Below are 13422 nucleotides of genomic sequence, written 5' to 3' on the forward strand. Positions count from 1 at the left end.
TGCTCTAGTTTGGATATACTTATTATAGATACGTTTTAGTAGTAATTACACATGTTTAAAATCTAAAATTAGATTCCAAAGTATCACAAAGCTCCCAATACATATTGTTCAATCAAGAGAAGTACTCAAACTGCACATTTAGTAAAACTTTAGTGTTCTTTACCTGAGGCACTATCATTCAGTGGTTAAGTAACTGTCGTCGAGCCTGACCTACCTATAATTTCCAGGTTTAGCACAGTTCTTTGGGTTATTTTGAGGAAATGTGTGATTAGGAAAAAAATTACTTATGTAGTAACTAAGCAGTATAGAGAAAAGAAGTGGAAAAGTTATTTCTCTAGTTCACTCAGTAGTGTAAAGAAGAAACCAGAACAACTCTCATATTCAAAGTAGAGACACTTGATGTTTCACCAAGGAATATAATTTGCATTTTATGCAAATGTAACCAATGCATTGATAAATTGAAGAAGAAATACAGGATGCAGCTTGAAGAATAAGTATGGAGCTATAGCAGATGTTATATTAAACCTTAGGAAAACATTTTGAAAAATTTTGGAAAATTAAACAATGTAAGAGTCAGTGATCAGATTTATGGCCATGCTAGAAGGAGACAGAATTTTTACACAATTTCCTCCAAAATTCTTGTACTACAAAAGAATTTTGGGCAGCCCGGGTGGCTCAGCGGTTTAGAGCCTGCTTTCAGCCCAGGGCATGATCCTGGAGACTTGGGATCAGGTCCCACATTGGGCTCCCTGCATGGAGCCTGCTTCTCCCTCTGCCTGTGTCTCTGCCTCTCTCTCTGTGTCTCATGAATAAATAAATAAAATCTTTTTTAAAAAATACAAAAGAATTTTTACCTTGAGCCAAAGAAAAAATTGCAATACAAACTCACAGCAATGCAATATATATTGAAAACTCAGCTGTACCCCATGCTTCATAAAATACTCTTAAATTTTACTTCTTTATTGTTAGGGTCAATTAGAAGGGTAGTATGGTAGGTGGCCTTTAAGATGGCCCCCAGTGACCCCTCGCACTCCTGGTCTTCACACCCTTGCACAATCTCCCTTCCTTGCATGTGGGCTTAATGTAGGAACTCCTCTGAGTCTCCATTTCCCTTTGTGAACGGGAATGTCTTATTGCAGTTCTCCTATGTCTGCTTTATTATTATATATTGGGAGCGAAAGGCACATGACTTGTCCCATTAGCTTTGGGTCTACAGATGAAGAGGAGTTCCAAAGCATATCCAGAGGAGCCTTGCCCACCCTGACCTGATTTCAGTGATAAGATTCTGGACTTCAAGCTGATATTGTAATGCAGTGAGACTTTTGGGAATCTGGGGAGTGTGTGAAAGTATTTTGCAATTTTGCATGTGATGGGCAACCTCTAAGCTGGCTTCCTGATCTCACTTCTTGGTAGTGCATCCTTAGAATGTTCATGGGACATAATGACAAGCTTTTAATGAGTATAGAGCAGAAGTGATAGGATGTCACATTATAAAAAGATGGGCTTCTCTCGATTTCACTCGTTCACCCTGATGGAGGCCACCTGCCAGGTTGGGAACCACTTATGGAGAGGCCCACATAGCAAGAGACTAAGAAAGGCTTCCAGCCCACAAGGAACTGAATCCTACCAACAAACACAAGAGTGATTTTAGAAGCATATCCTCCCTAGTGGAGCCTGAAGAGTAGCCCGTGACATTGCAGCCACTCAAGAGGCCCTGAAGCAGAGAACCCAGCTAAATTACTCCCAGATTGATTCCTGACCCACAAAACCTCTGACATAATAAATCCCAAGTTCTGGGTGTAATTTGTTATGCAACAATAGACATAATAAAGGCAGGAACAAATGCTTATTTAGAATTACATACTGAAAACTTGGTCACACAATGGACAAAAAGCATTCTTGATGCCATTCCTCTGCATTTCCACCATCCCTCCAAACATAAAGCCAGTGTTCTTTATCATTCATGTTCACAGTGGGGTTTTTACATTCACTTAAGAAAGCATGTCACATGGAGGGGTGCCTAGGTGGCTCAGTCAATTAAGTGACTGACTTTTGGTTTCAGCTCAGGTCATGATCTCATGGTTGTGGGATTGAGCACCACCTCCAGCTCTGTGCTTAGTCTGCTTCAGATTCTCTCTCCCAAATAAATAAATAAAATCTTTAAAAAAAAAAAAAAAAGAATAGAAAGAAAAAAAAAAGAATAGAAAAAGAAAGAAAGAAGAAAGAAAGAAGAAAAGAAAGAAAGAAAGAAAAAAGAAAAAAAAGAAAGAAAGAAAGAAGGAAAGAAAGAAAAAAAAGAAAGAGAAAAAAGAAAGAAAGAAAGAAAGAAAAAGAAAGAAAGAAGAAAAAAGAAAAAGAAAGAAAGAAAAAGAAAGAAAGAAAGAGAAAGAAAAGAAAGAAAGAAAGAAAGAAAGAAAGAAAGAAAGAGAAAGAAAGAAAGAAAGAAAGAAAGAAAGAAAGAAAGAAAGAAAGAAAGAAAGAGAAAGAAAGAAAGAAAAGAAAGAAAAAGAAAGCATCACATTGAAATATGAGAATTCCCCTGGGTCTCCTTGGGCTTCTACTGGATTTCCAGGTTATTCTAAAAGGGACGCCACAGTGAATCTCTCCAGTTGACCTTAGAGGTTAAGAGCCTCTCTTACTTCTCATGATAGCCATTAGCTCTGCCATTCTTAGCTTTGTCATAAAAATTCAGTTACAAACCTTGGTGAAACATTAGTACTCCCATTTTTTAATATGTCATGCATTTGTTGAAATAGTCTCATGAAGTTTTTGCTTTCTGAAGTTTTATACAGTCCTTAGTAGAAAATACTGTAAATAATTAAAAGAAAAAAAATACTTAACAGTTCAAGGAAGTCATCATTCAAACTCAGATGGCAAAATATGAGATGAAAATTCTTTTTAAAAAATTTTATTTATTTATTCATGAGAGAAACAGAGAGGCAGAGCCATACGAAGAAGTAGAAGCAGACTTCCTGTGGGGAGCCTGATGCAGAACTCGATCCCAGGACTCCAGGATCACGCCCTGAGCCAAAGACAGACACTCAACCACTGAGCCACCTAGGTGCCCTGAAAATTCTTTTTTTAAAAAAAAGATTTTATTTATTTAGAGAGAGCATGAGTGAGTGGAAGGAGGGGCAGAGGGAGAGGGAGAGAATCTCAAGCAGACTCTCCACTGAGCATGGAGCCTGAGCAGGGCTCAATCCCACAACCCTGACACCATGACCCAAGCAGAAGTCAAGAGTTAGACGCTTAACCAACTGAGTCACCCAGGTGCCCTGAGATGAAAATTCTTGATGAAAATAATTTCGGAGGAGCTTATTTTGACAGAAATAACAAGAAAAAACAGGAACTAAGTTAAGCCTCAAGCATTGGTTTTGTGATTTAAAGTTAAGATTGAGGTCTGAATATTGCATTACAAGGTTCCTCAGGAGACAGAACAAGAAATCTTGGTAGTTACAGAAAAGAAAAGGGAGAATAATGCTCAAGAGGATGAAGTCAGTGACAGCTGCTCATGACTTTTGTGAGACAGGACGGACAGTATTCAAGTTTATTGAGTCCAACAAGACTAGCATCTTATTAATCAAAAGAGGTTAGAATTTTGACAGAAAGAAAAAAATTAGAAAACCAAAGCAAATGAAGAGTCTTTTAAGTTGCAATACTTACTTGGTCTTGTAAATACCACACTCCTTAATTCATCCACTTGTACTATATTAAAAAATATGGGGCAGCCCGTGTGGCTCAACAGTTTAGCACCGACTTCAACCCTGGGCCTGATCCTGGAGACCCGGGATCAAGTCCCGCATCGGGCTCCCTGCATGGAGCCTGCTTCTCCCTCTGCCTGTGTCTCTGCCTCTCTCTCTCTCTCTCTCTCTCTCTCTGTGTGTCTCTCATGAATAAACAAAACCTTAAAAAAAAAGAATATGAACATATTAGATATTTTAAATCAACCATAAGAGTGAAGTAGTTTCCCCAGGATATTTAAATTACATATTATTAGTATCTTTTATTATTAGAGTATCCTTGAGCTCATTTAGTTCGTGCAATCAAAGGTAGTCAGGCATTCATATGATATTAGAGAAAATTTAAGTACTTCTGTAAGATCCATCATATCCTGTATTCATCACACTGGTGAACAGTTCTTTGGATAACTTTAAAATAAAATATTGTTTATAGTCACATAAACTATGCAGGTTATTATGTAAGAGCATCATGTTCAAAAATCACTTACATAATTAATGCAGGCTCTGTCAAACATCCAATTAGGTTATTCATTACTTTCTGATAATCTTGGGGGAATAGTCAAGGAGACTAAACATCTCATACAGGGTCCTGTTTCAGCTGTCTCAACAAATCTATCTCTTAATCTGAAGGAAAAGGCAAGTTTGAACATCTGATATTTTTATAATTTTTTTTTACCTGTAGTTAAATGTTTCCACTTAGTAGCAATAGTATCCCATAATCCTTGGAAAATTTTGCCATTTCCCTACAAAATTTGAATTTAAATGTATGTAAACCAATGTCAGCCTGTATTTTTAGGTTACTAAATGTATATACTTCTTTATTAAAAATATAGTAATACTCATAAAACAGTGAAAACTGAAAAGGTTTGTTTTCTGTGTATACTTTTCTAAAATGTGATCACATAGTATGTTGTTTTATAATCTGTTCCTTTTACCTAATATGTTATGAACATCATAAACATGTATAATCACCACATATTCCACTACTACATTATTTTTAATTCCTAAGGAAATTTCAGTTGTAGAGATTCTACCATAATTTAATCAATGAGCTTTTTTTTTTTTTTTTTTTTTAATTTTTATTTATTTATGATAGTCACACACACACGCACACAGAGAGAGAGAGAGGTAGAGACACAGGCAGAGGGAGAAGCAGGCTCCATGCACCGGGAGCCCGACGTGGGATTCGATCCCGGGTCTCCAGGATCACGCCCTGGGCCAAAGGCAGGCGCCAAACCGCTGTGCCACCCAGGGATCCCAATCAATGAGCTTTTATTAGTATTATACGATATAAGCAAAACCTCAGTCAGTATCTTGTATTTATCCTTTTCCCATGTCTGGATTATTTCCTCAGGATGAATGAATATAATCAAGATTTCTGGGCTCAAGTATTTATTTGAAATTGGAAAACTATTAATGTACATTGTCTTAATTATTCAGTCTTCCAGAAATGCATCAATATGCTCTGACCACAGCATTTGGAAGTGCTCATTTTCCTGAACTTTGGCCAACACTAGTTATTTTTTGACAATTTAACAGCTGAAAATGGACTCCTTTTAATAATTTGCATTTTTAAAAATTATTGAGATAAATACTTTTTATCATTGTTAGCCAATGTCTTCCTTCTGTTTTTCTTAATAGGCCTTCCATATTTTCTCTCAGTAAATTCATCTTTCACATATATATTTGTATTTCTTTTCTCATACACATTATTAAAGATATGCACATATCAGAAAGGTAAATTTTTAAAGCATATTCCCTGTTCTTCATGGTCTCAGTTTTCTAACCAGCTCCACATGCCAAGCTTAATGGCACAATTTTGCACGTTTCTACTGATTTTATAAGATTTTATAACTCATAAGCAGTGGCAAAACATCTATGTAGTATGAAGAATATAAAATAGTAGACAATCGCACCTGCCTTTTGATACCATCGAACCCATGCTGTATGACTTCGCTAGGGCTGCCATAACAAATTACCACAAATTTGGTGGCCTACAACACCACAAATTCATCATCTTGCTATTCTGGAAGCTAGAAGTCTGAAATCAAGGTGTTGTCAGGCTACACTGCCCACATAGGCTCTAGGGGACGATCCTTCCTTGCCTCTTCTGGCTTCTGGTGGCCTTGCATTCCCTTGGTTTGTAGACACGTCCTTTCAATCTCTGCCTCCATCTTCACAGGGCCTTCCACTCTATGTCTCAATGTCACAAATCTCTCTCTCCTTTCTCACTGGGAAACCAGTCATTGGATTTAGGGCCCACCCTAAATCTGGAATGATCTCATCCCAAGATCCTTAACTTGATCCTTAATTTGATTACATCTGCAAAGACCCTGTTTTCAAATAACATCACATTCACAGGTACGATGGTAGGACTTAGACATTATCTTTTGGGGGCAACACCATTCAACTCATTACAGATGGGAAAAATTTACCATGATGTAAATCTTCCTTCCCCAGATTACTGTTGCACAGAGAGCAAAGTATGGCCGACTGGGCCAGGTTTTACCACCAAACATTTCAAACCATTTCTCCATTTATTGTTTTAAAATTATAATCAAAGTGCAATTTCTCCCCCTGCCCCCTTTTTCTTTAAATAGCCCTATACCTGACATTCTCTTCTATTCCACATCTCTACCGGGATCATCTTCCTACTTGTTCTTCTCCCCCAAGAAACACATATAAACTACCCATTGCATATTCTATGCTTCCTCTATGTTTATATAATTTACAAACATATAGAGAAAAATGTTTGTGTTGCTTTTGTCAAAAAAAGAGATAATTTTATATAACTTTGCTTTTTTCAGAAATGTCTCCACATCAACTGAAACTGATATAACTCATTGTTTTCAGGGTCACATATTATGCCTTTTTATGTTGTAGTAGATGACGTGCCTGTCCCCTTTGCACCCATCCCTAGATGCTTTGAGTGTATTGGCTACTAAGGGCTTACAGTTAACCCTTTCTCCAGGGAACTTCTCTAAACCCAAACAAAATCCACCTTCCCAGGGAGATTATGCCTGGGAGATCATTATACCTGACCCTTTCCTCTGTGTGTGTATGTGGAGGCAGGACCCTCAGCCAATGCCTTTGTATACATATTCTTACCTACTTATGTTTTTATTTATAAGTGTGAGGTTCTAATGATTCTAATGAGTAATGAGTTTGGTGACAAAAAATGTGTACCATTTAATAAACACTGCCTAATTGTTTTCCAGAAGGCTATCACAACTCACATTTCCACCAGCAATGCATGAGAGTACAATTTCCCATAACCTCTTCTTCCTCTAGGGTCTCTGCCTGAAATATGTATTATGTTTCTTGTTTTTCCCAATTGTTGTTTTGTGGTTATTTTAAAGTTCCTGATTACTAGTGAATTTGGGCATTTTAAAAATATATTACAACTTCCGTTTCTCATCCCACATGTGAGGAGCTTCAAAAGTTGCCACCACATCCTAATAAAGAGTAGAAAGCTGAACAAACCACAAAGTCAACGACTATTTTGAGATCTGTAAAAGGTGGTCCTCATCACCAAATCTCAATGTGTGTTTGGTTGGGGAGAGGTTCCCACACCAACAAGTAATTCTCTGGACACCAGCAGCATGTCCTACAACTCAATTCTGACACTTATCTACCTGGATAGCATCAGATTCCAAAGGTGAAGGGTGTAGTTCTATATGACTGCCCTCACCACCACCTGCTCCACTTCATATCCCATTTGCAAATGAGGATATCACCAATGCTTCTGACCGACCAGCTACAGATCAAAGATTCTGGTGATCCTTCCTTGGGTTCACTTAATTTGCTACAGCGGCTCATAGAACTCAAATAACTCATTAGGTCACCAACTTATTATAAAAACATAATTTAGGAATAGCCAGATGGAAGAGATGCATAGGGCAAGGTATAGGAAAAGGGCCCAGAGCTTCCCTGCCCTGAGTGTACTACTATCCCCAAATCCATGTGCTGACTAACCCAGAAATTCTCTGAATTGGGTTTTTATGGAGGCCCAATTGATTAAATCATTGTCTGGAGGTGAACAATTGAACCTCCTGCTCCTTTCTCCAGTCTGGATGTCAGAGGGCAGAACTGAAAGTTCCATGTCTATATTCTTGGTTGGTTCCCCTGGCAACCAGACCCCCACTCTGAGGTACAGTCCAAAGGTCACTTCATTAACATAACCAAAGACACCTTCACTCTCATCACTTAGAAAATTCCAAGAGTTTTAGGAGCTCTGTGCCAGACATGAGACAAAGACTAAATATATTTCTTATACTCAATCACCAGTATCACAGTCCATCAGAGAAGTGAGGTCACAGGGCAAACAGCTACCCCCAAAACTGGAGACAGATACAGAAAATTACAATTTATCAGAGGAGAAACCCACAATCAGAAGCCATGGCAGAAATAAGTGCCAAGTTGGGAGAACTGGAAGTGTAATTAATGAATTGCTGTCTGCTCAATATGGAAAAGTCTGAGAATTAAAAACTCCAGGGGGACCGAGTCATAGGGGAAGTCATACTTCTGTGAGTTTTAACCCTCATCCCACTTCAGAGCCCTACTAGGTAGTTACACTGAATATCAAAGAAAACTCCTCTTGTGTTCCCAACAGGGTGAGGGGGAAAAGGAACCATGTGGAAATGGTTCTTCTTAACAAAGCTTGCCCTCAGGAGAAATTATTTTACCAATGCCTGTTAACCTCAAAAATAAAACTGCCAGTTATTCTACTAGCAAATGGGCTTATTTGGGAAGAGTGGAGAATTGCATTCTGGGACACGCAAGCTATACACCAAAACTAGGCAAAAAAAGACAGGCAAGGCTGCAGAACAAAGCAAAAGAAGGGTCTTTTATAAAATAAGAAGGGGAAAGTTGTAAAGGTTGTGATAACAAAAAGTCCATTGGAGGGCAGCCCGGATGGCTCAACGGTTTAGCACTGCCTTCAGCCCAGGGCCTGATCCTGGAGACCTCGGATCGAGTCCCATGTCAGGCTCCCTGCGTGGAGCCTGCTTCTCCCTCTGCCTGTGTCTCTGCCTCTCTCTTTCTCTCTCTCTCTCTTCTCGATCTCTCTCTCTCTCTCTCTCTCCCTATGTCTCTCATGAATGAATAAATAAATAAAAATCTTAAAAAAAAAAAAAAAAGTCCATTGGAATAAACTCAAGAGTTCATAGTGGCTTTTCATTGGCTGAATTGTGACAGCTCTCATTGGCTGGGCTGTTGCCAGGGCAGGAAAAGAACCTTTCTTCCTACTGCTAGGATAGTAAAGTAGCAGCGAAAGTAGAATTGACTTGGAAAGTACATCTCTAACTGTTGGATCCACGATTGACAAACTGTAGCAGAGTGGGAGAGCTCCCTCTTCTGACCTCCTGACTCCCTAAACAAGGTTTCTTTTTATTAATTTTCAACTATTTTATCAAACCTGCTAGAATTTTATCAGAGCCAAACCTACCTGAGTGAAGGGAAAAGCTCCAGCCCCATCTAGCCTTCCAGGTGGAGAAAGGGAAATACACACCTCAAGCTCCCTCCAGCTGTCCTATTTCACCTAAAGGGGAAAAAAACTTGGAGGCGTCCAAGATATCTTTCAGTAGATGAGTCAATAAATAGTAGTATATCCAGACAATTGAATATTGTTCAGTGCTAAAAAGAAATGACCTTTAAGCCATGAACAGATACAGAGGAAACTTAAATGAATTCCACTAAGTGAAAAAAGCCAACCTGAAAAGACTATATACCATATGATTCCAACTGTATGACTTTTTGGAAAAGGCACAACTATGGAGAAATGAAAAGATTAGTGGTTCCTAGAGATTGGGGGGAAGGAGGGATAAATAGGCAAAGTACAGTGGGTTTTGGAGCAGTGAAACTTCTTGGTACAATACTGCACCAGTAGATACATGTTATTATATATTTGTCAACATGTATTTAAAAAAGAATGTTTTAAAATTTTAATTAAGGCAAAATTACAAATTTATAAAGTTGGGGTGAGCAGTTACAAGGATATTAAACCATTTGCTTAATTTTGAAGTTTTCATATAGCTTTACTGAGTATAATCTAATAATTATCTTGGGCTATGTCAGAGACTGCACAATGGGCATATTTATTAAACCTCCCTGACAGTCTTGGTTCACTAGAAACAGAGAAATGTGCCACATTTTACTTTTTGTCAGTGTATCAGATATATCTATGAGTATGGAGTGGGTGATTTCATTGCTAAGGAATTAAATATTCCCTGAAATTAAGAAAAATGCATCTGTGTCCACAAATTCCTAACATTTGATATCAGTAGTGCTTAAAGTATTATCAAATCTGCTATTATACATCTCTTTACTCTTATTAAAAATTGTTTTGGGCTGCAAGAAATGAATAAGTATATGTGAAATAAGTATGAATCTATTTTATGATTATATAAGCAACTTGAAAAATCTCAAGTTACTCTTCAAAATTAAAGAACTTCTTAAAACTAAAACAAAAATTTATATCAGTTTTTCAAGATAAACTATCAACCATTCTTATTTATTTTACTTATGAATTTACTATGCATGAACATCTTATTAAATTAGGCTACTCTTACATGATGGTGAAGTATAACGGAAAATTTTATCTTTATATTTATGACACATGAAACCAAAGTCTTTACAACACAGATGAATTCAAGTTCTTGTTTAAATATTCTTTTTTGCTCTTTATTGAACATTGTAAGAAATATTTTCATCATTTTTATTATAAATTAAATCTTGATTATCTGCATGGATGAATCTCTCTTCTCATATTTGAATCCTTTCTGGTTTATTTTCATTGTAATCCATTGATGTAAATATTGGGACTCTTCTGTGGAAACAATTTCAAAATGTCAAATTAGATATAAAGCACTTGCTGTTGGTTTTCTGACCCATGATTCTTACTTAGAACCAGATTTTCTCCTCATTCATCCAATGAAGAGCTATTGATTACTTACCATGTCAAACCATTGTACACATACTTGTCTATCTAGTTCCATTCTTCCATTCACTTATTCATGACCTGACACCATAGCAAGTGCAAAAAGACATTGTCCTTGTTCTGATTAAGCTTGAAGTCTGAAAATCATCCACATAAGGGTAAATGTAATTTGAGCTATGTAGCAGAATGATATAAGAGTGTAATGTGAGGGGCACCTGGGTGGCTCAGTCAGTTAAGCATTTGCCTTCAGCTCAGGTCATGATACCAGGAGTCCTGAGATCCAGTCCTGCATTGGGCTACCTGCTCATCAGGGAGTGTCCTCCCTCTGCCCTTATCCCTGCTTGTGCTCACTCTCTTTCTCTTTCTCTCTCTCTCTAATAAATAAATAAAATCTTTTTTAAAAAAGGAGCAAAATGGCAATCAGGAGGATCTTGCCTAAGAAAAATATGATTGCAATGAGATCTTAAGGAGAAGTAGAGTCATTAGGATGAGAAAGAAATGAAATGATTCTAGGCAGGAAGATTAGCATATACAAAGGCCCTGTGGCTGGCGGGAACATAACATATTTCAAAAATTGAAAGGTCAATGTGGCCAAAGCTTAGAAGTAAGGGCAAATGTCATGGAAGATGACTCTGAAGATATGTGGGGCCATGCCTTGCCCAACTTTGTAAGCCATGGGACTTACAAAGCTCTTAAATGAAGAGCTTGGAATTGATCCTAAAAACAATGAAAATCATGACATTGTTTTGAGGTAGGAAAGCAGCAAAGGGAAAAGTACTGAGGTTGATGAGAAAAAGTAGTTAGGAACTTATTTACCAGAATGGTGAAGAAATCATGGCAGATGTAGGTGGCAATATAGATGAGAGACACAGATGAACTCAAAATTTCAGCATATAAACTCAGCAGAATTTGTGATAATTTAGATAATCATAAATGGACAGTTGGATAGTTAGAGATAACTCCCTGCTTTTAGTTTACCCATCTTGATGACTGGTAGAGGACAGGATTTGTAAAAGGAATAGTACATTATGTTTTGAACATAATGAGTCTAAATTGGTTTTCTTGCTAACCAAGTGAAGAGAGTAAGGAGGCAATTAGATATACAGGTCTGGAACTCAGAGGATGACTTTAGGGTAGAAATACAAATATATGAGTCATTTGCATATAGGTAGTTACTGAAGCTATTCATTTACTGATTATTCGATCATCATACATTCATTTATTTATTTTTAAAGATTTATTTATTTATTTTAGAGAGAGAGAAGCAGATTCCCCTCTGAGCACAGAGCCTGATACAGAGCTGAATCCCATGACCTTGAGTTGAAATCAAGAGTTGGACACTCAACCGACTGAGCACCCAGGCAAGCCTTTCACCACACATTTATTACACTCCTACTATGTGTCAGGCACTGTTCTAGGTTCTAAGGATTCAGATGAATTTTAAAACCAGCTCGACAAGTTCCATGAAAATCCTTTGGAATTTTAGTTAGGATTTCATTATTTGCACATAATTGACACCTATGTAATATTTAAGCTGCTCAACCTGAAATCCTATTAAATTAAAGAACTAGTAAAGATATTTTTTTAAAGATTTTATTTATCTACTTGAGAGAGAGAGAGAGAGAGAGCTGAAGGGGAGGTAGAGGGAGAGGGAGAAGCAGACTCCCCCCTGAGTAGGAAGCCCGACATCCCATACAGGGCTCCATCCCAGGACCCTGAGATTGTGAGCTGAGCTGAAGGCAGACACTTGACTGACTGAGCCTCCCAAGCACCCCTGTTCCTATGTACTTTATACATTTTTTTGTTGCTGTGAACAGAATATTTATGCCGTACTTCTCAATTGATTATGACTGACCTATAGAAAGAACATTGGTTTTTGTAGGTTGAAAATTTATTCAAATTCTTTACTAAACTCCCTACTAGTTCTAATAAGTCAGTTATTAGAGTTAATAAGTCAGAATCTCTGGGACTTTGAAGCTAAACAGTTGTATTATGAGCAAATAATAACATTTTTGTTCCTTCTTTCCTTTTTTGATCTCACTACATTGGCTAGTAAGAGGGATAGTTAGCACTTCTTTTAGTTTCTTTTGTGTTACAGATCTGTACCTTTCCTAGTCGATATGAAACATATCTTTTGATATAGAATCAAGGAATATATATCCTATGGTAATGTCCCAAATGATGAATTTATATTGAAAATGAGTAATATATAAAATAATTTAATGTATAGGCTCTCTTGTCATTGCTATAAAATTTCAAAACATTAAGTTTTACTGTTTAAATGGATTTTCCAAAAAAACTACTGAGACAACATGGACTTGGCAATTCCCAATAAGAAAGATCTTTTTGGTTTTCCATTTGAGATCTACATCCTAAAATATATCAAGCAAGCTTAGAAAATAGCAGGGATAACCAAGCCAAATTGGAGCATATGTCTGAAAGGCTACAAAAGCACTAGTCTTGCACAGTTAATGATGACCCTGTAACATGTGCTGTGAATAGAATTTTGCTTCCTGTTAATAATAGCTTGCCATCTAAATAGCATAATGTAAAGTATAATGAGCACTACCCTTAAGATAAATATTGCTTTTATTTTCAATGAAGTGGAAACTACTGCCTTTATCTTTGTTTTATATTTCCAATTGCTACAAAAATAAATTTGCCTAAAGGTATGTCAAACAGACATTGTACAGCTCTGAATTCATGATATGGTCTACTAGGCTGATCAATGAAGAGCACAGCTAT

The 13422-nt window shown here is 37.2% G+C and overlaps 1 long non-coding RNA gene across 1 annotated transcript in view; it reads left to right on the forward strand.

Moving 5' to 3' along the window:
- The first annotated feature begins 6570 nt into the window (after positions 1–6570).
- Positions 6571–13422, forward strand: part of LOC140618096 (uncharacterized) — a 124432-nt gene continuing 117580 nt past the window's right edge. Inside the window, exon 1 of the long non-coding RNA XR_012018278.1 lies at positions 6571–9120. This is a non-coding gene — a long non-coding RNA (uncharacterized lncRNA). The remainder of the gene's footprint in view (positions 9121–13422) is intronic.

Source organism: Canis lupus, chromosome 26 (assembly GCF_048164855.1).
Source record: "Canis lupus baileyi chromosome 26, mCanLup2.hap1, whole genome shotgun sequence".
Classification (NCBI taxonomy): Eukaryota; Metazoa; Chordata; class Mammalia; order Carnivora; family Canidae; genus Canis; species Canis lupus.